The sequence below is a fragment of the Triturus cristatus genome, chromosome 1_2 (assembly GCF_964204655.1).
Source record: "Triturus cristatus chromosome 1_2, aTriCri1.1, whole genome shotgun sequence".
In the NCBI taxonomy this organism is placed as follows: Eukaryota; Metazoa; Chordata; class Amphibia; order Caudata; family Salamandridae; genus Triturus; species Triturus cristatus.
Window position 1 is genome coordinate 131,891,924 of NC_140580.1, and position 26,347 is coordinate 131,918,270.

The 26,347-nt window shown below is 43.3% G+C and overlaps 1 protein-coding gene across 1 annotated transcript in view; it reads right to left on the reverse strand.

The window, feature by feature from the left end:
• The window catches only part of LOC146866956 (zinc finger BED domain-containing protein 6-like), a 60,807-nt gene extending 36,796 nt beyond the window's left edge, over positions 1-24,011 (reverse strand). The window contains exon 1 of the mRNA XM_085603273.1: positions 23,886-24,011. The gene's annotated coding sequence lies outside the window, so the exon portion shown is untranslated. The remainder of the gene's footprint in view (positions 1-23,885) is intronic.
• Between the last annotated feature and the right edge of the window lie 2,336 nt (positions 24,012-26,347).

Genomic DNA, 26,347 nt, shown 5'->3' on the forward strand with positions numbered 1-26,347 from the left:
GGTTCTACATGTAAGGTCAAAGGATCGTGGTGCTGTGAGAATGTAATGATGCGAGGAATGTTGGTGTCTGTGTTGAGAGAAGCCCGGTGAGTTGTTTGCACCTGAAGGGAGAATGGAGCCCTAATAAGAGGGATTATGCTACGGCAGTAACATAAGGGCCTAACCTAAAATAAGAAAGTTAACTCCTATCTGAACGGCTCCAGGCTCTTGTATGAAGACCCTACCCTCAAAATAGAACATCGCCTTTTCTCATATCTATTCTCACAGCCTCCCCACCCCCTTTCTCAGAGCCTGGTTATCCATCCCACTCTCAACTCCCTTCAGCTCACTCTAAACACCAATCTGCCAACTAACTAAAAATAAAACCTCAACTTCCTCCCCAAGCCTTCGACACCATCTCTTCAAACCCCAGCTGCGCCCATGTTCTCTCCGCTGTAGTCATTCTACTTCGCATTCTAGCGAGGTCACGGCAGCCCCTCCAATTAGCAGCACCAACTCTCCTCACCAACACCAGTAATGCAGCCCTTTATTACTACGGTGTAGTTTCAGCATGAGAATAAATCTAAAAATATAACCTCTCAGACAGCTATGTATGCCGTTTCAACCGAACCCCTTTTTATGATATTTGGCCAAGGCATTAGAGAGGGCTTGATGGCAGTGAGTGAGCCGAGAAGGGGTAGTGGTTCCATTAAAATTTACAAAACGAAAGAATACAATGAATTTGTGTGCCACAACGGGAAAAAAAAGAGCCTAAATCATGGGGAACAAAAATCAAAGTGAAAATGTGGTAACTAATTTTTACCAAGCTTATGTCCCATGACTTGTGATCCAGCTTGAAAGCTGGTTGTTCTTTGCATGACATATAAACTTATTATGAGAATGTAAAAATGCAAAACGTATAAAATGTATTTCCTATTATGCAAATTAATATAAATGAATATGATCAGTTATGTACGCATGCATTATTAAGTCTCAATCACAACTGTGCAAAAATGTATGATGAAGATAAGCCATCTTTATATTATATGATTTGATCTACAAGAATGGAAGTTTCTGAGCTAAAGGTTCACACTAATAGTGTCTTAGATTTCCTAAAACGAAAATTCTTATTCGTTTTAGAAGAATGTTTTACATGTATGTACTTTGAAATTGTGGCAGTAGGGTATACTCAAGACTGAACATTCCTATGTAACAATCTTTGACAATTTATGACATTTAACTGGTTGACACAAGTGCTTAACTGAATGTCATCATGCTTGAAGTCTATTTATGGATTGCTTTATTAATTAAGAAGTACTGTTCTTAAATGTATTAAATTGCCTTAGTCTCTAGGCTTGCACTGTCTCATGGTCTGGTGAGAAGGAATCTTGCTTCACTTCTCACTCATTAACTATCCGGTACTTTCATATGACATTCTTAGAGAGAAATGATACATCTATATAGACATTAGTGTGTGAAACTGAACTATTAACCTCAGCACATGGAAAGCTACTTTTGTGACTTTCTCTTTGTGGACTAGCCTGTGTGCCCGGAACGGACGATCAATTCTCATGAACATGCTATGGGAAACTATGCTAAAGTATCTGCTTTTGCACCTTGTGAGCGGATGATCGTAACATTTGGATTGAACCTGGATGTTGTGACAACTGATGCCATCTTAGGACTTGATTGATTATACAGCACTTTTTCCTGCAAAGAGGAGCAGCCCAGAACGGAGGGCAGTCCAGACCAGAACTCTCTTGATCAGAGCCCCTTGTGTTTCTCACGCATGTGGCTGTTTCTATATGCTTTGCCCATGAACTTCTTTCTGGCAGACGTTGACCAGACTTCTGAATTGTCCTCCTGCCCTTGCAGGAACCCTCTTGTGTAGCAAAATTTCCATGGACTCTTTGGCTGAACCATAGATTTTCAAATCCCCTGCGAGGTTAACTTTTGTCTATACTCTGCTAAATGTGTGGTTTTATACTACATTCTGTAATTGCTTATTGAGACTGATTACAGACCTGCCTAAAATGTGGTTTATTGCTGAAAGTGCTACACTTGTCTAATACGATAATTAATTGAATCTAAAATTTGTCTGAGTCTTTTTCAATTGCATTTCACATGTTCTTTCCACAGATACTGTGCATACAATATCTGGATTCAAATGCATAAAAGCAATAGTCAGGCTATTTTCAGAGCATCAGATTATTTTACCACTGTTCTGCATAGCAACAGCGGAATTACTGCTCTGTATGATTTTGACCAGATTGAACTTTTTCAGGAGGTTTGGACTTCCCATAGCTATCCTAGATAGCTTTAGCATGTTTTTGGGGATGATATATTTGAATCTAATTTCTAATGTATAAATTGGCTACAACTTATTGGTCCTCATTAGGTGGCAGACATTCGACACCCTGATTCCTCACCCTCAATGCGATGAGCAAGGTCCATCAGAGGACCAAAGCCTCTATGGGTGTGGTTAGATTCTGAGACCCAGTGTAAATTATAAAATAAGATGATTGGGCACAGGTAAGACGTTGGAGCACTACATATTTAAATCTAAAGGCATCTCTAAAGTCTGAAAAATGTTAAACCATACCCTGCCATATCCATCCATGCCATTTTCATATTCTTTTTCCCCCTCTGGTGTCAGGCAGCCCTATACACACACACTGAGTGCTGCAAACTGACGTGCAGATAAAGGAGTTTTGTTTGCACCTTTAGATACATAACAAAATTACATGCTTGTCCAATACCAACAAACACCTGCTGCTACCATCTAAAACACTGAAAACAATGAGTTAACAATCAGTAAAAAACGTATTTATGCCACAGAAACACGTCCATCTTTGATTTTGTACAATTGTTTTGCACAGCGTCCTTGGTCATCAGAGATTAAATGATAATGTAAACCTTTAGGAGAGAGTAGACATGCCATAGAAGATGAAAGGGATATGCAAGAGGTGAAGCGGAGAGAGGCCGATGAGTAAGGGCTTTCACAGCAATCCACAAAATGCTGTGGGCTGATCCAAATGCGGACGGTCAGCTCATCCAGCCAATGCGTTAAGGGGAATGACCCAAACAAGCCCATTGCTGAGATGGCTGGCCGAAGCCCATTTCTTAATGTTCTATTTATTTATCTATGTTTTGTCTGTACAGTGATAATAGGTCTTTTAAAAAAGTATCTAGACCACCCTAAAAACAAAGGGTGCAAGAGCTTCTCACACCTGGGCAGCTTGAGACCTCTGCCACTCCTCCCACAACTCTGGGTTCGACCTTCCCCGCCAGCTTCCCAGCCACGCAGGAAACCCTTGCAACTCATCCTCACACTTCTACCCCGAATTGCAATGGGCAGTCTGTGGCAAATAACCCTTGTCACCCCCACTTAGGGTCACAACTTCTCTTTTCACAAAGTTAAAATCCCTGCTATCATCTTTTAGAAATAACACCTGCTTGCCCTGCTGTAGTTTCCAGGACTCTTGTACCATCAGCCAAACCTCAGGCACATGATCCTTGCGTACGGTGACCATATTTTGAAAAACAAAACCCAGGACAGTCCACAAACATAGAAGGAGGACTGTGGGACTGCATCAGCTGAGGGCCACAGAAGGACTTTACAGCACTATCCAACATAGGAAACATAGATATTGCCCTAAAGTAATTAAATAAGACCCCCCCCCCCCTAAGATTTCTATTGGGATAGCAAGTTTTGCTTCAAAAACATTAGCAAAAATTGAAGTGTAGCGATCACATGCATGGTCGCATTCCATCAGGTGTGGAGCGTGATCATGCAACTTGTGTACTTTTAAATGTAGTGTTTAATTGAGCTAATGGCCACATCCCTTCTCCTTGGTATCCGCAACTAAGTTTCCATGTGCGGTTGGGATTTCACGGAGAACGACCTGCAGGAAGTGGGCTCCTGATTCTATTGAAATAAACTTTGTTTACTTACCATCAACTACTGCTTTACGGCCTCATCCTTCACCTCTACATATTTGGCATCGAGCGACGGCAAGCAGGAGCCCGCTGTTAAATTTTCTGACCTTCCGTCATATTTCAATGGCAGCCGTATTTCACCTGTTACTGGTGATTTCAATGGCAGCCGTATTTCACCTGTTACTGGTGTTTTCAACTGCTTCAGTCATCCGCTGCGCTAACCGGGAGTCGCTTTTTGGGATTTTTGATAATTTCTGTACCCCAGCACGTGGAGCTGTTTCTTTGCTTGCGCGCACTTGGGCATCCCTTTAGGTGACTGCAACTTTATAGGACTAATTGGATTGTGACCCTGACGCTTAGAGTCATTTTTATGTGGCGGCTATCTTTGATTGGGCCATTTTAACACTCGAATGATTAAACATGATTTGTTATTCTTCAACTTGACATGACATTTACTTACAAGTACTTTTTTTTTCATTTTACCACTAAAGTTCATTCTTTGCCTTGCTGTACCCTGCACCAATAAATTAATGCACTGTTTGTTTCGCTTTAAACAAAAACATTGGGGAAAACTTTTGGAAATATATATGTCATTATTTTAAAAAGGACTGCAGTTTAAAATGTCCCCCATTCAACAGTTTCTTCAAATACTCACTTTTTTGCTAAATCCTGGCAAACCATCTCAACCTTGGGAAAAGTGGCATATCATCTTCTAGCCCAATTTTCTGACTCATCTCAAACTTCTTTCTACTACTTTTTCCAATGCACTACCCTACTTCTCACCCTAAACATGATCAAAGTATCCTCTACATCCACTCTCTCATTTATCCCAAACCCCATACCACTACTATGATCCCCAAAATAACCCTTTCTAGACTTTCCCCTACTCTGCCGCTCCTTGCATCATCTGACACCTCTTTTGCTATACAGGGCCCCCAAAACAAACCTTTCTAAACTCTTCCCTCTGACTCTTTCCTTCCAAAATCCCTTTTTACTCATCCAAAAGCCTCCTCCTACTGCTAGGACCTCCTAAAAAAAAAATAAGAAATGTATCCAAATCCTTCACTCTTCTATCCCGCTACTATCCTTTTCAATTTAACAGACTAACATGTTCACTCAAATTCCATATTCCACTATATTAATTTACCACTAATCCTTTATGTGTTCCAGAGTAGCGTGCTACTCACCAATACAGCATTTCAACACCCCATCAGGGTTACAAGCGCTATATAAATGTAAACCTTTTTCCCTTTTCTACCCCTACCCAACCCTTCTCAATCCAAATAACTGACTAACATATCCACCACTCAAATGTCTTTCATGTTTCACTATATTAATTCAACACTAATCCTTATGGGTTCCAGAGTAGCGTGCTCCTCGCCAAAAAAAAGCTTCAAAACCCCATCAGGGTTAGGAAGCGCAAAATAAATACAAACCTTTTTCCCTCTTCTATCCCGCCGCCTACCCTTCTCTATCCAAATAACTGAACAACATACCCACCACTCAAATGACTTCATATTTCACTATACTAATTTTCAACACTAATCCTTTATGGGTTCCGGAGTAGCGTGCTACTCGCCTGAAAAGCGTTTCATCACCCATCAGGGGTAACAGGTGCTTTATGAATGCAAACCTTTCTTCGCCTTCTATCCCTCTGCTATCCTTCTCACTCCAAATAACTGACTAATATCCACCACTCAAATTACTTTCATGTTTCACCATACTAATTCAACACTTATCCTTATGAGTTCCAGAGTAGCGTGCTACTCGCCGAAAACACACTTCAAAACCCCATCAGGGTTAGGAAGCGCTATATAAATACAAACCTTTTTCTCTCTTCTATCCCACCGCCTACCCTTCTCTATCCAAATAACTGAATAACATATCCACCACTCAAATTACTTCATATTTCACTATACTAATTTTCAACACCAATCCTTTATGGGTTCCAGAGTAGCGTGCTACTCGCCAGCAAAGTGTTTCAGCACCCATCAGGGGTAACAGGAGCTTTATGAATGCAAACCTTTCTTCTCCTTTGATCCCTCCGCTATCCTTCTCACTCCAAATAACTGACTAATATCCACCACTCAAATTACTTCATATTTCACCATACTAATTCACCACTAATCCTTTATGGGCTTCCGGAGTAGTGTGCTACTCTTACAAAAAAAAAAAAAAGTGCTTCAACACCCCTTCTGGGGTAACAAGCGCTATATAAATACAAACCTTTTTTCCTTTTCTATGCTTCCGAATCCAAATAACTGACTAACCTATCCACCACTTAAAATTATTTTCATATTTCACTATACTAATTCAACACTAATCCTCTATGGGTCCCGGAGTAGCGTGCTACTTGCCGAAAAAGCGCTTCGGCGCCTCGTCAGGGGTAGTAAGCACTATATAAATGCAATTACAATACAATAATGCCTTTGACAATTTGTTGGTGGCAATTGATTCAGAGAAGTTTCATGCAAAAAGAAAAAAGGCTATTGTGTACAGCAATCTAGACACTGAAGGGCAACAAGTTTGACAGTCTACCCGTTATCACCGGAGAAGGCTGGAACGATTATGTAGAAGCTATTACCAGATTGAAGAACAAGTTCACAGAACAGCCAAGTGTTTTATTAGAAAGTTGTAACTTTAACAAGAGGAAACAATCTACACAGGAGACTGTGGAAGAGTATATTTCTGTGCTTAGGATTTTAGCTGCCAGATGCAATTTTGGATTAACTGTGGAGGTTTCAGGCTGGGATCAATTTGTATTTGGGTGTAGTTCTAAGAATGCCTTCTTTCATTTTGAGATCCAACCCCTAATGGAAGTCATTGACATTGCAAAAGCAATTGAACATTCAATATTATCTAGTAAATGTTCCTTATCTGAAATGCTGACACAACCCATTAATGCTGTTCAGGTTCCAGAATCTATTAATGCTTTGTCTTACAGGGGTAAAAATAAGAAGTATCAATTTAAGAAAACTTCTTTTTGTTATAGGTGTGGTTCCAAAACACATCTTAGCAATAACCCTGGGTATCCTGCCATTGGCAGGAAGTGTACCAAGTGTCATGAGATGCGTCATTTTCAAGCTGTCTGCAGGAGTGATAGAGATACCTCTAGGGTAGGTTCTGTTGACATTTCCTCTATTACAGAGGACTGTGTGCAATATCTGTCCAGGATTGTCCTTACACTTGAGGCAGATGCAACTGAAACTAATTTAATCAAAAGGACCTATTTGTGATGTTTACATTAGTGCTACAAAACTGGATATGATGGCAGATTCAGGTGCACCCATCACAATTATTTCAGATACCTTGTATGAACATATTTGGAGTTAATCCAAACCTTTAGAAAGACCAGATGTGTACCCTAAAGCATACGGTGATCAAGACACTGATATGCTTGGATTTTTTTATGGAAAGTGGGAAGTGTTTAGGCAGAGAGACTTGCACCAAAGTCTATTTTGCCAAAAAAGGTATGTTTATTTTACAGTGGCATGACTTGGCAAGGTTAGGCTTAATGCTTGTTCCTGGCTCGCCCAACCAGGTCAGAATATGTGATTTAAACGGAGCTTCTGTGCAAGATTCTGGAGATGATATCCTATCAGAGGTGATACATTCCTTTCCAGAGGTTTTCTCCAATAAAATTGGTATGATTCAGAAATTTGAACACAAAATTAAAGAAAAAGGCCATTCCCGTTTTACACAAGGTCAGGTCTGTGCCTTTATCAATTAGTCATGAACTTAAAATGTTACTGGAAAATCTTGGGCAAGATCAAGATATTACTCAGACTGACTCTTCTGAATGTGTCAATCCCATCGTCATAGCTCGCAAAAAGGATAGCGATATAAGATTATGTGTGGACTTGTGCACTTTAAATAAGAATCTGAATGTTATCCTTTACCAAAGATCAATGATTTGCTTTCAAATATTAGTGGTGCTAAATTTTTCTCTTTGTTAGATCTTCATTCCACTAATTACCAGAGTCCCCTTGCTGCAGAATACCAAGACCTTACAAGAATTATCACCCTTTTTGGTGCGTATACATTAAGGCTTCCTTTCGGTCAGGCTTCTGCAGGGAGGCGCGTTTTTCAAAAACTTGTGGATTCTATTTTGGCCGGAATTCCTGGAACACATGCATATCAGGATTAAGACCTTATTTTTTAAAGTAGAAAGTTGGAGCATAAATATATTTTAAACATGGGTACTAGAAGTTTTTTAAAGTGTAGACACTTAAACCTCAGAAATGTAAATTACTTAAAACATATATAGACTATCGTGAACATTGTATCTCTGATACTGGGATACTTCCCAAGTTTTCTTTAGTACAAGCTGGTCAAGAGGTTCCTCCTCCTAAAGATAAAGATTCACTTAAATCTTTTTGGGGGATGAGTGAATATTATTCCAAGTTCATTCAAGGTTATGCCATTATTGTAAAACCTCTTAGGAATCGGTTAAAGAATCATTATCAGTTTCTTTAGGATGACTATGATGATCATGCATTTAATACAGTCAAAAAGGTTATCACGAATGGTTCTGCCTTGTCTGCGTTTAATCCGGACTCCAAATGTATGGTTACTGTGGACGCCAGTCAAATTGGTATAGGCGGTGTACTTTCACAATGCTATGACAACTGTGAGCATACAGTGGCTTTTGCTTCCTGCGCTCTCAAAACTTCTGAGTCTCAAAGTTAGTACCATTGAGAGAGAAGCCTTGGCTTGCTCCTGGGCCATTAGTTAAAAACCTATCTGTTCTTTTCACTGACCACAAGCGATTAATTAATCTCCTTAATGGAAATTGATCAGGAAAGGTTTCTACTAGATTGTCAGACGTCTGGCACGATTGCTGGAGTACAACTTCAAAATTGAATTTATGCCAGGTAGCAGGAATGCCAAGGCAGAATTTCTGTCCCGGATGCCTACTCAAGACATTAATTTGGGTGAGGAACAAGAAGTTAAGTAAGTGGTAGCTACTTTGGAACATAACCTAAGTACCCGTGAATTCATTTCTTGTGATGATTGAGGTCTGCTATTTCGAATGATAATGTTTTATCCCATGTCATGGAGTTTGTTACTAAAGAATGCCCTAGGGAAGAGGCGCCTATTTGCTTCACTCAGGCCATTTTCACAGGTAGCCAGTGAGTTGTCCATTGTTGACGGCCTACTCTTTCGCATTGATATAATTGTTCCACCTGTTGCAATTAGACCGAAATTATTTCAAGTGGCTCATCATGGTTTTGGGGCCACGTCTAACCATTTAAACAATACTTTTGGTGGCCCTTCTTAGATTCCCAAGTAGCCAATTGGATATCGTCTTGCAGTACCTGTTTGTTGTTAAACATTGGGTTATGCATAATACACCTTTACATGTGGTTCCCTTTCCTAAAGAGCCATGGGCAAAAGTTGCTCTTGATTTTGCAGGCCCATTTCACTTGTTGCCTTCTGACAAAAGATTTTTTAATAGTCCTGGTTGATTACTTTTCTAAATGGATTTTCTATGATTTTGTTCCGGTGGCCAACACATTATCAGTTGTAATTTTTTTTCAGCAATAGCTTTGATTGTGAACGGCTCCCAAGGGATCTATTAACTAAAACTGGCACTCGCTTTGTCTCTTCACAAAGAAAGACAGTCAAGAAACACCATATCAGACATCTTAAAGTGGCATTTTACTCTCCAACCTCTAATGGTTTGGTTGAGATTGTAAACAAATTTTTGAAAGGTGTACAGTCCGCTTTGGCAAGTGGGGTACTGGTTGATGTTTTCTTAAAACAAAAGGTTTGGGAGTATCATCTCACCCCACACTCCACTACCGGGGGTATCTCCTTAACTTTTGTTAAGAAAAAGGAAACCTAAGACAGAAGATTGTCCTGATTGGATAAAAGACATGTTGCCAAAAGACTACATTTGTCATTGTGATATTGCTAAAATGGTGAAACAGAGTGGAAGCTGCACAAATTAAACACAAACTGTATTATGACGCAACTCATGGTGTGAAGTGTTTTGATTTCAAAAGAAATGACTGGGTACATCTTAGACAGCCCAACAAGGTCAACAAGCATTTGCAATGCAATAGGTCTCGCATTTCTGCGAGTTTAAGCTATTGGCATTGTAAATGACAATGCCTTTTATTTAGGTTTTAAAAACGAAAACAAAAATATAAGGCATTGTCATTTGCAATGTCAATAGCTCAAACCCGCGTAAATGCGAGACCTACTGAATTGCAAATGCTGGCTTTTTCACTTCAGCAGGCCTAAAAATGCAAGCATGGCTATTGGCTTTGTCAATGCGCTTTTCATTTTGTGTACAAAACAAAAATCAACCAGGTCAGACACTGGCAAGGAGTCTACCACTTTGCCTACGGGGGCTAACAAAACAGAATTCAACTACCAGGGCCAATAAAACAGCTCAGTGAGTTGAGCATCCACTGCATAATAGACTGGGGAGGACTAGTTAGAAGCTCAGAAAGGGCTAATCAGCCTTCCCATGGTCCATCTTTAAGAAAAAAAGTATCACTGAGCTAGTGTGCCTATCGCCTGACAGCTGGAACCGGGCACACTCTGAGGTACACTGCCACGATAGAAGTACTTTTCTGTAAAAACCCCGGTGCACTCTTCGCAAATTCCTGCTGACGTCGACATCAAAACACACAAAAGCACAAGTGTGTCAGGAAAAAAGAAGACCAATGCAACTAACAAAAAATTAGATTGCAAGGCCCACCCTTCTCATCATGTGTCATGCGGAGCGCCAGAGGGGAGCTGAAGACTCACACTGACAGCCTAATGACACGGAGACGTGTCAAAGCAGCCAGGCTGAACTCCCACTGGAATATCAAAAAGTTAGATGCGTGGCCAAGTCTGAAAAAAAGCAGCACAGCAATCCGCTGCCTCACCCCAATTTGTGTCGAATCGATGCTTACGGAGAAGCAAAAAAAACACACAAAAATACACACAAGAGTTTAACGCTAACAAACATACAATAGGCATGCAGGATCGCTGCTGACATCTACAATGAGCTGAAGGACAAATTCCAACACCAAGGGGACAGAATCAGTCCATCCTAAGTAAACTGATCACCACTACATTTAGCAATAGTAACAATCTGCTAGTTACAAAGCTTGGAAATACAAATATGCGAAATTAAGCATTTTATGAAACAAGATGTTTATTCCTGCATATCAGGTTTCTCTGTGTTTCTACGTTCTGTTTTCCTGCGCTAATCCTACATGCAAAATGGCACGAAATATGAATTAAAAAGGTAAATTGGTGCGCTCATTAAAAAAAGTAATGTTAACTAGTGGGGGAAAGGCATGCACTGTTGTGGGAGTGGTGGGGTGGTGTGGGGAATGGCATGGGGACATTAAGAGCGGCACAGAGTGCACTGAAAAAATGAAGCGCCCATGAAGGTTGGTACTTCTTCTTTGCTCCAAGACCAGTAAAGTTCAAAACCACCTGCATTACAGGTAGGAGAACATTCTGCGGTTACTAAACTGTTCACCAGCAACACCTGGAATGATCCAGGAACTCAATTTCTGGACATGCTCCAACCCAAAGGATTTTCTAGGCATTGTTGAAACTTTGTTGAAACTTTGAAACAGAGACCGGTCGCTAGGTCAAGATACGGATAATATGGATTAAATGGACTACGCTATATTAAGTCGTTGAGGGGCACTAACTTGTGCGGCAGAGAGAAAACGGTCGAGAGAAAACAGTACATTCAAAAACACTAGTATGATGTCATTCATTTTACTCTGTGCGTGAAATTGAATATTAAACTTTGTAATGGTGTTCTGAGAGGATCAGCTGCTCTGCTGGAACAGACCACATTAACGCTCGGTATAACGCCAAATAACCGGGTCGTTCATGGCCACAAGTTACTATCATATAGAATAAACCATGAAAAAGATATTAGCAGGAATGCTTAAGTGAGCTTGCACTACAGAGCGAGTGATGTTAAAGTGCTTTGGATGGCTGTGGCAAGGCTTTCCGGAGGCCACTCATTCCACTTTAATAACCAAGGAAAGGCATGGCAAAAACGGCATCTGCAAAATACTTTAACAAACAATCACAAATCTGTAACCAAAACAAAAAGTGGGTGGACAATGATAACACAACCAGACAATCTAAAAAATTGAGGTGTGCTTGGTGTGCTATCGGCGAACGTGGGCTGCAGTTCTTCACCGATTGCCCAGGACGGGCCACCTTCCTCCATGAAACTACGATACATGTCAACAGATACCCCAGTGTTATGGAGAGACTTTAAGCCTGTCTGGTGTTGTAGCCTTCGGCACCAAGCATGGTGGGACTTGTAGTTTCACTCCATCCACTGCACGTGTGGCCTACAAGTCTCAGGTTGCAAATGTAGTTTGTTCAAAAGCCCGGTCAGGCTCTAAGTCAGAGGTCTGTTATTACCTTCAATACCTCTGACATTCTGCGAACGTGGAAGTGTGTTGCCCTACCCAAGAGAATTTCACTGAATATATATCTGCCCACAGCACAAACAAAATTCCCGCACCATCTCTGTGTATGGTACTGTAACACATGCCAGAGCAGGAAAGACTACGTGGATATGTCCACACCCACCTCGTGCTCACACCGAGCCATATGGCAGTTCAGCCCCTTGGATTTTCCGTTTTTAGGTCTCGCCTGACCCAGCGCATGCGCTTGTCTGCCGAGACTTATTGAGAGGGCTCCAAAAAGTGCTACCAGGCCAGCCTAGAGCTACAGTGCACGTGCGCGCGCGCCGCGCTAACTTTCACTTTAGCGGCCACACGGCCGCTTTGATGTTTGAGCGTGATCGCGATCACTTTCACTTTAGCGGCTGCACGGCCGCTTGGCATAGCCAATAGGTCTCGCTTTTGGGACCTTATAAGTATTTAGTTATGCACTTATAAGGTCCCAAAGGCGAGACCTATTGGCTATGCCAATGCTTGTTAAAAGTGCAATTACTGTCGGAGGGCCCACCGTCAACACAACTCCTGCAATGAGGCCATCGTAAAAAACAGGCTAAGCAACTCTGGGAAACCCTAGGCACATGGGGTTCCCAACAACAGAGGCGCGCTGGAGTGGATGACTGCTTGTGCCCTGGGAGGCTGTAGAGTGTGTGCTGAAACAGCAGCACTCTAATCGGTCTCCGCTTGTGCCCCAGGGGCACTGTAAAGCGCATGCTGCATGAGAGCGAAGGAATGCCGAAGACAGGCTTCGTGCAGCATATAGAAAGGCAGGGGGAACAGGACTGCGCGCGCGTCGCTGCTCGTTTAGGGCTGGTTTCCCGCGGGAGGGGGCAGAAACAAAAAGGTTAACGATTCTTTTGGGTGGAACAATAAATATTCCCCGACACAGTGGTGTAACAAAAGACCCCGCCCCGAGCTCCAGGGGCTTCTTCTGCCAATGGCAGGACTACGGCCCGAGCGCTCCGGACTGCACAGTCCCCATCTTTTACCAAGTAGTGGTGTTCCTGGTTACTTATGTGGTCTCCAGTTTATTATCGCTCCACCTATTTAAATTCCTGCTCTTTGCATGCACTCCCGGGCTGTGGAGTGGGAAGGGGGGGGGGGGGGTCGTCTTTGGCTGTGCCCCATCCATCTGGTGACCCAGTTTCACTGCATGTTATTTACTAATAGGCCTGTTTTGGTTTTAGGATTTTCCCTCTCCCCACTCCCCTCACGCCTTGTCTATTAACAAGGCCACTGGAATTATGCTGCAGGAGAGGGCTAAAATTATGCAGCAGAGTGGAGTAAATTATGCAGCAAAGAAATGCAATTCATGTGGCATAAAGCAGCACATTTTTAAATAGTATTATTTCATTATTTTTTTTACTTTTTCCTCTTCTTAAAACTGCCTGGGCATTGGGTGCACCTCATTAGTACCAGTAAAATACCCAAATATAGCAATAAGAAACAGAAACATGACCAGTCTACGTTTGCAAAAGGCCTTCCCCTGTGAGGCAACAGTGCTGCTGCGTTTTTAGTAACTTTTGATATTAGATTTATATGTTCACCCCTCTGCCCGCATGGCCTCTCACACTCTCTCTCACTTACTCCCTCACTGTGACTCTTTCACTGACAAACTCGGACTCTCTCTCTCTCTCACGGACTCTCTCTCCTAACGTAGGAGTTCCTGACAAATGCCCTATTATTAGCGCCCTGCTTGATTCTTTTAGATCAGAATTCAGGTGATTTAATATACCTAGTCACTGTACTGATATCTACCCTTAGCCATACGTTTTTTCCGTGATGGCATACTGATTTTCCTTTCCTTCTTCTCTCCCCCCCCCTCCACACCTCCCTCACTCTACCTCTCCCCTTTCTCTTTCCCCCTCTCCCCCCTCCTTCCCCCCCACCCCCCTGTCCCCACAACTTCAGTTTTTTACTAATTTTTTTCTCGCTCTTTGTTACTTGTTTTATCCTATTCTAAAGATGATCCACCTATTCTTATCTTTCTTTACTTCTCTACAGCACTCTTCAAATTGTAGCCATTGTCCTGATGATGACCTTAAGTGTATAAGGTCGAAACGCCGTCGACATCCCAGTGTAATCCACGGCCACCTAAGGATCTATACCTTATTGCAAATTATTCATTGTACTTTTGTAATTTGTTTATGATCTATGCTGTTTTTTCACTTTGCGCCCCCCACACTGTATATATCACTTGTGTCACTGCACTTATCACTTGCACTGAGCACGGTCAGTACACAATTGGTGTATGTTTGGCTACTTTAACTTGATTTAATTGTATTATAGTGCTGCTATAATCTTTTTGTACAGTAATAATAACAAAAGAATTTTTCCTTACTTTGGTTTCCCTTCTTGATGATTTATGCATTTTTTCTAAAAATTGTTCCTATAATTACTGGTTGAGACACTGTTGTTTTGATACTATGCTGTACGTTTCAGCACCGCGCCCGTAATGGGTCCTCATTTCTAAATGCTGTGGCGGGGGGGGGGGGGGGGGGGGGGGAGAATTATTACCACTAAGAATATGTCGTAACAACCAGTTACCGACTTTGGCCCTGGAGTACTAGGTTGGAGTCTCGGCGTCGGCTCCACATAATGTGATTTTTTTTAAAATAATTTTATTTACTGTGTGAATGTTTCCATTGTGTAATGAAACTGGTACCCACCTAAAGCGCTCCGATATCTTCAGGTCTAATTCGCACTATATAAAACTGCAAAATGAATGGCGTCATTAACAAGCTACCTGATTTTAATGAAGTCTAAACTTCATCTTTGACGCGGCCTAGTGTTTCCTGTGTGTTACAGCTGGAGGCGGGGTCGGAAATGTTGCTAGGGCCGGCATGTTCTATGCTTTTGTAGTCATTGATACACAAGGATCTCCAGATTGAAATAAAAGTGACAGGCTGGGCTGGCAGTAGGAGGACAGTGAGGAGGCAAGATCGGAACAAAAGGCAAAGCTCAATATTAACACTAATATCAATGAACATAAACAATGCCCTGCATTATCTGATATACCAAACTAAACAGTAAAAGCATCACACAGCGTTTTTCTTTTATTTTAATAAAAAACATGTTATGTGCCTTAAATGTTGTGCATTGAATCAACAATATCAAAAACACACAATGCACAAATGCAGTCTTAAGCACACTGTGCCCCAGGATAATTACATAATGCCAATTTAAATACAGTGCACACAATCTAAATCCCGTTACAAAACTGGAGGATCGCTTTGAGCCACAATGTTTGTTTTTTTAATCGGTCAGTGAATATTTAGCTCCAAGTCTGTCAGTTCACAACGACGATCACCTCACACTCAATGCTGGTCCACTAACGGTATCTGTGAAATGCACTGAACTGCATACATTTTTTTGAATTGTGACACGAAGAAAGTAGTTTAAGTCTAATCTGCATGCCTTTAAAATAAATGTCAACTGAGAACTATGTTGTTAGTGAGGTAATCTGGAAAACAGGAGTTAAAAAAAAAATTTTTTAAAAAAACCCTTTTCTTTACCCTTCAGCAGTAAAAATTGATAACACATTAAGGGATCTTGACAATGTTGAATGTGTTTTGTTTTAAACAGTTTTGGGTGATTAGTCTGCATATTACAAAGAAGCTAGCGAACGCAACCATAATGTCTCCAAGAGCTGCAATTTTGTTTATCTTCCTTCTGCAACCCCCCCCCCCCCGACCTCCAGAGCAATTTCAAAACAAACATTGGCATAGCCAATAGGTCTCGCCTTTGGGACCTTATAAGTATTTAGCTATGCAGCACAATATCCTTGGTGCAACAACAGCAACTGTTGCATGGCTAAACACTTATAAGGTCCCAAAGGCGAGACCTATTGGCTATGCCAATGCTTGTTGCTGTTGCTGCCGTGAATTTTCTGGAAAAAAATGTGGAGGAGGTAGCACAATTTATTTGCTTTTGGACTGGCAGAGGAAGTAAATTGCGTCAGGTGAACCTTTGTGCCACGATTACAATAGTAAACATAAAAACAAAGTCGAGTTACCCGACAGTATAACTCGGGTGACCCCTGCCAAACTTCCCGTCATCCAGTCTCGATTCTCACACTCTACTCGTGAATAACAGCAGCGTTGTATTTATTGCTTGGAAATCAGACTTTCGTTGCTGCGCAGCACCAAATGTGGTCTGCAGCATGTGGCAATGACGACTCAGCAACGGCGCCACCTGCAGGAAAAGTGCAAAATTGCATGGAAGGCTGGAAGTGGCCAAAACACACAAATATGGCTGACCGATAAAACACGGAACAAGACAACCCAGGAGCCAAGAACATCAGACTAGCGATTTAAGAAAGAGATAAGTGAAATTTATTATTGAGGGAGTTAAAATCCCCAAAAGTGAGACAACAAAACATCAGGAAAAGTATTTTCCACATTAAAATCATCTCCTGACAAAAGAAGCTGGCCGGTGTAACACACTGGGGAGATAAATGCGCTGACATTCATAAAGAGCACTGTGTATGAAGTGAATAAGTGCTTGCATGATATGAAGCAGTGAACTAAAGAGATCCTGGCACAGATACCAAAACACAGCACTGGCAGTAGTAGCAGAGGAAAAGGTGACTGAATTAATTACCACAGAGTTGGTGTGTGCATTCCAAGGCCAGAACATCGGATGTTGAAGCAGAGCAAACCTTAGGTAAACAAAGCAACACATAGCAAACAGGGCATGACTAATTCTGCACGTTTTCATTAAGACAGGATAACGAGAATATCCCTTGCCCATTGTGTTTCCCTCAGTAAAATTGTGTTTTTTTTTTTTTAAATAAGCTAACTCGAACGCATCCTCGGGCTGTTAGGGGTTAAGGCGTTAAGCCCTTGCTTCCATAGAAGTTAATTGTTTAATGCAAAATGAAGAGCGTATTCGCGTGCGCAATTAAATTTGAAAATCCACATGTAAAAAAAGATAGAATCTAAGGGTAGAGCGCCTCGAACTCAAAGTAAAAAAAAAACAAGCTGTGAGACGCGCTCTGTGGTGGTGGAGGGGGCGGGGCATTGAAGTGAGGCGCGCGCAGCAGCACGAAAAAGTTAAAGTGATCGGGCGGCTGCGTGCGTGCAGGAACGCAAGCGCTAGGCCACCAGGCAGCACTTGGAAAACCCGCTTACTAAAGGTCTCGCCGAGCTAGAGCATGCGCTAGCGCTCAGGCGAGACCTAAACAGGAGGAAGCAGCCATAAACTTTATATACATTATATTTATAATGCGTCTGACTTTGAAACCAGTTCTAAATTCAGGCCTGTAGTAGCGGGTTACAGATGCACTGAGCCCCAGATCAATGTTTTCTCTTCACCCACTGGTACCTTTATTCCCAGCCCTTTGCAAGCCCATGTCTCCCATCACCCTGACTGTGTGCTTGGAGTGAGGCAGCAAGAGGCAAGGACATCCAGTAAACAAAAAATATGTATTAAAAGGCATTTGCAATGCAATAGGTCTCGCATTTGCGAGAGTTTGGGCTATTGGCATTGTAAATGACAATTCCTTTTATTTATGAGTTGGTTTTTTAAAAGAGATAAAAAGCGATTGTCTTTTGCAATGCCAATTGCTTAAACTCTCGCAAATGCAAGACCTATTGCATTGCAAGCATTGGCATAGCCAATAGGTCTCACCTTTGGGACCTTATAAGTGCTTAGCCATGGAACAGTTGATGTTGTTGCAGCAAGGATATTGTGCTGCATAACTAAATACTTATAAGGTCCCAAAAGCGAGTCCTATTGGCTATGCCAATGCTTGTTTTTTATGCCCCCACCATAACAAAAAAAAACATAACAAGCAACCATTGGGACAGACAGATAGAAGTTGCCAGCATTGAAAGGACAAAAATAAAAATTAAGACATTATTTATTGTTAATACTTTTTTTAATATGGTTGTTCAGTTGTACATAATGCTTTCTTGGTCATATACAAGGTAACAAAAATGCTTCTGACACTTCTTTATTATAACTTTTCAGCATACTGCAGACTTCTGTACAGCACAGCTTAAAGACATAGGCAAAGTCAATATCTCTGGCTAAACACTTATAAGGTCCCAAAGGCGAGACCTATTGGCTATGCCAATGCTCGTTAACTTTTGAGGGTATTTTTGTAAAACCAAAAAAATAAAATAAAAAAAAGGGGGACTTTTATTAAAGTGCATATTTCACAATAGTTAACATATAAAATTGTGATATCCTGGGGGTGGGGCCTGTTAAATTCAACTTTAAAACAGAATAATCTGTGTTGGCTAAATTTCTTTCTCGCGAGGTCTATCAATTAATTCTGCCTTGCAGTACATGAAAACGTACACATCCTATGTGCTTCGTAAACAGTCTATGAAAATTGTGATATGCTCATTGTACTGACATTTGCCGAGACAGACGGGGAAAAAACTAGACTCAACGCTAATCTGGAATGCTTGGTCAGCATAACTATAATTACATCCCCCAAACCTATGAGACAGATTTTATAATAGCAAGGTAAACAAGATTAGTGTTTTACTGACTGCACCCTTTCTTGCAGAGGCCGCCGCTCTTCCCCGAAGAGGGAGTGAGGCTCAGGGGCCGGCGCCATAACCCGCGCCGCAGGTGGGGAAAAACTGGTTCTGGGTGCCTACGGCGACCGGAAGCGGCAAGTGGTAGCCCCCCCGCCCCCGGGCCATCATGGTGGCGACAAACTCCCCCCCCCCGATGCGAGTTACGAACCCCCCAATGGGGGTGCGTTACCCTGGCGGCAGGAAACGTGGGGGGGGGGGGGGGGAATATAAGCAGCCGCTCTCCCAAGTAGCTCCTAACTTCGTGGAGCGGGGAGAGCGGCGCACCGGGGAGAATACCCCAACAAAGCAGATGCGGCGGTCTTGGTGGAAGGTTTTGTGATACCATTCAGTGGTCCATTCCCCCTAGATGGGGCAAATAACTTGAAATTCGCAAGGGAGCACTCGGGGTGGTAACCAAGAAACTGGAGAAGTCCTTAGGCAGGATTGAGGGCCCCCTACCCCCGCATTTGCAAGAAGGCCTGGTTATTTCACCCCTGGGGGTGGTCCCCAAGAAGGAACCGGGGCAATTCAGACTCATACACCATCTCTCTTTCCCCGAGGGGTCGTCAGTAAACGATGGGATAGGTGCAGAGGCCTGCTCGGTGGGTTATGCATCTGTGGACGACGCAATCGACCTGGTGAGGGCGGCGGGGCAGGGGGCACTCATGGCCAAGGCAGACATCGAGTCTGCCTTCCGTCTGTTACCTGCCCATCCCTCCAGTTTTCACTTATTAGGTGTCCAGTGGGAAGGGGACCTGTATATAGATAAAGCCATGCCTATGGGCTGCGCAGTATCCTGCGCATACTTTGAGCAGTTCACCACCTTTATAGAATGGGCCCTACACGATACACACCCAAAAGGGGGGAAACTCCACTACCTGGATGATTTCATGTTTACAGGCCCCCCCCCCCCGGTCACCAATCTGCGGGGACACATTGGCAGCGTTTGAAGAGCTGGCATGGTTACTGGGGATCCCCCTGGCACCAGAGAAAACGGTAGGCCTCTCCACAAAACTCACATTTTTGGGCATAGAGCTGGATTCAGTAACCGGGACAGCCAGGCTCCCGGAGGACAAAGTAAAGGATTTCAGGGCAGAGGTGCATGGCCTATGCGGCAGGAACAAAGCAACTCTCAAGGAGCTGCAAAGGCTGATTGGGAAGCTCAACTTCGCTGCCAGGGTCATACCAGTAGGTAGAGTGTTTGCCAGGCGCCTCACACAACTTACGTTAGGCCTCACCCACAAGCACCATCACGTAAGGCTAGGGGCGGGGGTCAAGCAAGACTTACTGATGTGGGACACATTTCTCACTGATTTTAACGGCATCCTCATATGGAGGGAAGGCTGGGTAACAGCCAAACAGATAGCCCTATTTACGGGCGCCACTAGTAGCACAGGTTTCGGGGCAATCCTCGGCAGGAAGAAGTGCGCAAGTCGGTGGCCAGATAAATGGCATAGGCTGGGTATCACAGGCAACATAACATTTCTGGAACTATTGCCCATTATAGTGGCACTGACTATATGGAAGCAGGAGCTAAGGGACATGAAGCTAACACTTTGGTCAGATAACAAGGGGGTGGTGCAGGCCATTAACAATGGAGCGGCAAGGTGCCCCGACATTTTAAGATTAATGCGTCAGTTGATTAAATTACAGCTGGAAGGGAACCAGGATTTGAAGGCCCGCCATGTCCCTGGGGTGGACAACACAGTAGCAAACGCCTTGTCCAGATCACAGATGAGCCGCTTCAGGGAACTGGCACCTGGAGCAGACAAGGCCATGACCCCTTTCCCAGCGCACCTGTGGGACCTGGGGGGGGGGGGGGGGGGGGGGTAGACCGATCTATATTGGTAAATCAGGCCCTCACTCCTGCAGCAGCTAGACGTTACAAGAAATACGCCGCAACAGTAATGGAGATAGGTGGCATCCGATCCCTAGCCGACAGGGACGAGACTCAAAGGGCGGTAGAGCGATTCATACAGTGGGCATTCACCAACAATAAGACAAGGTCTTGGGCACAGGCCCACCTGGCAGCCATAGCCCATTTTTCAAAAATGTATACAGGGGAAGATCCGACAGCATCCCTGTACCTCAAAGCAGCCATGAAGGGGTGGAAGTGATCCGAGGGGAGGAAAGTCGATGGCAGGCGGCCCATAGATTTCGAAAGACTTGGCCAGCTGTTAGAGGCCCTGGTGTGGTGTACAAAGGACAGTTTTGAGCTCCACCTCTTCCAAGCAGCCTTTTCCACAGCATTCTTTGGCGCCTACCGCATCAGCGAACTGGTGGCACCCAGGAGGCAGGGGCCAGTGGGGCGGTGCCTCCAGGCCGTGGACATCAGACCCAGGGCAGCCTCGGTGGAAATAGTTCTGCGAAGGTCAAAAACCAGACCAGGCGGGAAAGGGCACAGTAGTACAGCTGCAATGCATCCAGGGGAGCAAGTCGTGCGCGGTATGTTGCTTGCGCAGATACATGGAAGCACGCCCGGCAGGGGGGGGGGGCGCCACTTTTCAAACATCAAGACGGAAGCAACCTGAGCAGATTCCAATTTACTGCTCTGATGCGCCAGGCCCTCGCCAAAGCCGGGCTGCCCCCGGGAGCATTTGCCCCCCACTCTTTCAGGATCGGCGCAGCAACAGCGGCGGCGCAGCACGGTATGCCGGAGGCAAGAATTCAAGAAGTGGGCCGGTGGCGGTCCAGGGCGTAAAAAACATTCATCAGGCCACAGCTGCTTTAGACCGCACTGGGAAGGGTCGGTGCCACTCACTTTGGGATGCCGCACGGCAGGGTGAGTGGGCACAGCGTGTCACCTTGGGATGCCACACAGCAGGGTATCACAGAAAAGAAAAAAAGAAAAAAAAACGTGGAGAGCCGGTGCGCCTGAGCTGCTAAGATGACTATCTGATGCACAAATTTTGCAAAACCAACGGTATGGAATCCATCAGACACGGTCTGATCCACCCCGGGCGCCAAGAGTTGTATGGCCAGGACGGGGGGGGGGGGGGGGGGGCGGGGGGGGGAAACAACCTTTACAACGCAACTTTTACAACGCACTACCATTACAACGAAACTGTTACAACGCAAGTGGATTTACAACGCATGCCATTACAACGCAAGTCTTTACATCAACTTGCGCTAGATGGCGTGCTAACATTACAAATAGTGTAGTTTACTATCCCAACACCTTCCCTACTGTTAAGTGGACTGGAGTTGGAATAGTAAATTACACTTTTCTAATGTTAGCACGCCATCTAGCGCAAGTCGATGTAAAGACTTGCGTTGTAATGGCATGCGTTGTAAATCCACTTGCGTTGTAACAGCATGCGTTGTAACAGCACGCGTTGTATCGTCATACATCCCAAGGACGGGGTCCATCTGTCGGAGGAAGGGTTGAAAGTTTTTTGGAACAACCTATGGGGCGCTATGGCCCTAGCAGGTTGCAGATTAAAATAAAAACAAAAAACACAACAACGAAGGGGGGAGCCGCAAGAAGACGTGAGCTTCCCTGCGGCGTGGCGAAAAACTGTACAATGGTTGGCTAAGGAGACACATCGACAGGGCGGTGTGTAGGAGGAGGGCCGCTCACCTTGGGATGCGGCAGGGTGAGGTGGCCTGGCCAAGGAGGGGGGTAGCAAACGGAGACGGCGCTCGTAGCCCAGACTCGGCCTGTCGGCAGGGCACAAAAGGTAGCGAGTTGGAGGCCTAACTCTGGGGAGAAGCTACCTCTCCCTACACGGAGAGGGCGTGGGTGACCAACCAAATGGTGGTCCCAGTGGTAACAGGACAAAAGAGGACTACCAAGGACTAACAACAGAACTGGTTGGGGGGTCATTTACGAGCTGGATGTACCACAATCTGCGAATGAGATGCGGGCAGGGCTTTGTGAACAAAGACATGGCAGTTCGCAAATAACCCAATGTGATCAGGGGTCATGCTAAAGGATGACCGGATAACCAGTATGTGTGTAACCATAATAAAATCTGCGGCCAACAACGACCACAACAATTACAATCCTTGTTGGCTAAGTTTCTTGGGACGCCAGTGGGGCGGGGGCTAGATAAGAAGTTCCACCGGTTGGGCGCAGTGCGGGGGGGTTATTCCAGTTCACTAAGCTTTACCGAACTAAAATAAGGAATTACAGAGATCTCAAATTGTCCCATGAGCAGGTAATTCAATCAAACTGCATTCTGGAGCTTGTAGTTTTGCATCTACAAAGGTAAAAATAGAACTGACAATGGCAGCGAGCTACTCATTAAACTAGTAATTGGTAAGAGTGCATATGCGCCTAGAAGATACGAAAGAAGGTCGTAGGACGATGCACAGGGATCCATAAAAAAATGCGTCTTTGCTACAATTTGGAACAAAAAAAACATAGCGAGCCTCTTTTTGTAACGAGATGGAGAATTAACTTTTATTCCCATGGCGAAATAACAGGAGAGGGAAGTAGGGAAAGAGAGCCTGTACGGTATTATAAGTCAAATGTGCACGTTCGCCTTCCTCTCCCACAAACCAGGAAATGTATTCGTTTTAATTAAAACTGCCGGGACAGACCACGAAAAACCGGGACTGTCCGAGGAAAACTCTACTCACCGAATGCTTGCACCAACTGTCTTGATGGACGGCGTAGCTGAGCCCTCACTCTGCAATTACGTGGTTACCTACCCACACGAACCCTCTTCCTTCCTCGACCAACAAGCAATCTTTAATGTCCGATCCCTTGCAACCAATGAAAACGTCTTTTCAGAAAACGTTTATCTGCACACGATCCCCTTTGCCATCACCCTGTGGCCACCTTCGTTGCTCTCCCATATCCTTCAGCTGGTTTGAACACTTGTTACCCCACGCCTGACCACACGTGCTCTCTGCTGCTCCCTGTCTCAAAACCTTCCACATTCTCCACCTAATATAACCCACTCGCGATCTTTTAGAAGAAACTAAACGGCCGGTGGCCTGCGACAGCTCCTTCACGCCATTAAGAAAACTTGGAGTGGCTTACCTGGAAGGAATTAGGATAACAACAATCTACCCTGGTAAGAACACACGCCTTCAGGAATACGCGCTGAACTCCAAATTCAGACTCGCTGATTAGTTCCGGAGAGGCAAAGCTGATTGGCTGCTTCAGATCAATAACAAATAACTTGACTGGCTGAAAACGCGGCAAAATAATCGCCATCTTTCAATGGTCAAATGCTAGTACATTTAAAGTGAAAAGTGGACCCAGGAATTTAGTGGTGACGTTTTATGCAATATTAATATACAGGATAAAATATGAAGGTGAAATGCATAGCAGTCGTACATGCCAACATTTGGAACACCAATGTAGAAGTAGCAAAAAGTGCAGATTCTATGCTCTCAGCACAACAAAAGTGAATATAATTAATTTATTTTAATTTTCGAGTATTTAAGGCTGACAAAAATGAACAATTGCGTCGAAGCAAGAATTATTGCCGATACCGCAAGTCTTATGGCGATTGAGGGCTTATTACACCTGGTCAAATGGGCTACTGAATAAAAAGTCATAGCTGCCAAGGTTTCAGATTGCTTATGTGTTACATTTTCATAATTTCAGCGTAAATATAAGTCACATTCAACGACTGTGAGTGTCACTTTCTCGCAAGCAAAATAAGCGATGAAGATGTAAATAACAGAAATTACATCCATTAGAGATCTTAAAACTACTGCAAAGCATCAGAAATGTAAGGGCAGTGCCTGCTCTGTCGGGCCATGAGATACTGTAACTGCAGAATATAGTGGGGCAAGTGTTTTGCTGAAACATAACAACAGCTAGGTGCCTACATCAGGATCCACATGAGAGCGCTGTCTCTGCAGGTACCGAGGATCCAGATACATGTTAATCTGTATCAAGCGCTTGACTGAGAGAAACAAAGAGGGTATGTGATTTGCGCATTCTGAGGCAGACGGGTGATTCTGGATCATTGAGTAACTTAAACATTCACAGAACAATATATTCCCAAATGTTTGTGGACCATTTGTGGCAAGTAAGGTTGCACTGCAGCAGCTGCTAACAATCTTTAACTTTATAACGGGTGTCCTGTGCACAGAAAAGCAGGCACACAGAACTTAGCACAGCTGAGCAGCACAGTGACACTGTGACAGTGCTGGAGCAGGGTTTTCTATTTAAACTCAAACTTCAGTTTATATTTCTATATGTTATAATTATTTACTAAAGAATAATTACTAGATATTAATTTTGTCGAGTGTTCTGACTAATCAACTTTACTAATGAAAAATTACACGTGGGAATGCAATTGCATGGCTTAATTAATACGTGAACTAAGTTGGTGAGCAAATTAATTAAATACGTGTGGCTAAGGTGCTATTTGTTATGTGTTTGCGCTTTAAAATAACATGCTTTAACGCTTCTTTATGTCGCAAATGGCTAGATAAATACATACACATAAGGGTATTAGTGGGAATTAACACTGTATAATCAATACGATGTAGTAACGTTGTTTTGTGTTTCTTTTAATTAAGATTGCTCTGTCATGGAACATAGCGGGGTTGAGAACAAAAAGAGAGGATACAGTTTGGAAGACATTTCTCGCCTCCTACCATATAATTGCATTACAAGAGACGTGGGAGGCCAGAGATCCCTTTTACCTGGATGGGTTCCAGTCTTTTATAAAATATGCTGTCCCTTCTTCCTCGGGGAGACCCAGTGGTGGCCTCTTGTTATTATTTAGTCTTAAGCTATTGTATAGCACAGAACTCGTTAAGACTAGTTCACCCAATATATTGGCGGTTAAGGTTGTAGGTGTCAACCTCCCATCATTGTTAGTTGTGAACTTTTATAATTCATTTACGAGGACGGATGAATTGGAGCATTTAAAGGCTTTATTTACCTTTCTAGAGGATTTCGATGCAAATAATGTTACCCCTTATTATTTGTTACTGTTTGGCGATTTTAATATTCATTTGAGACAATCTAATTATTTTGAAAATTTTGAGCAGGCTTATTGTCCGCAGGTGGAAGCCCTTTTTGATTTGTCAAAAGGTGGGATGTTTCTAGACAGTATTGTATCTGCTTTCAATTTATTTATGCCATTGCAGAATTTAGTATCTCCTGTGCCCACATTTACTGGTCAGGGCAACAACAGTATTATTGATCATATATTAATTTCCTGCACTATGAAGGGACTGATAGGACCTTTTTGTGTCACGGCTAATGTTCTTAGTGACCACAACCCACTATCGTTGGAATTAAACATTAAGAATGTCCTTAGGCCTATTCATATGTCTACAATTTCTAATTCTAACATAATCCCCACTAAACAGGGAACTCGTTTGAGATGGGAGGTTATTACCCCTAGTGATTTTCTTGAGAAATTGTATCATAGTAATTTGGAGGATTTTAATATTTGCCTAGCGACTGAATCTAAATCAGGGGATATCCTTGGTGCCTTTGAGCGAATAACCAGCCAGGTTATGGATAAGTTA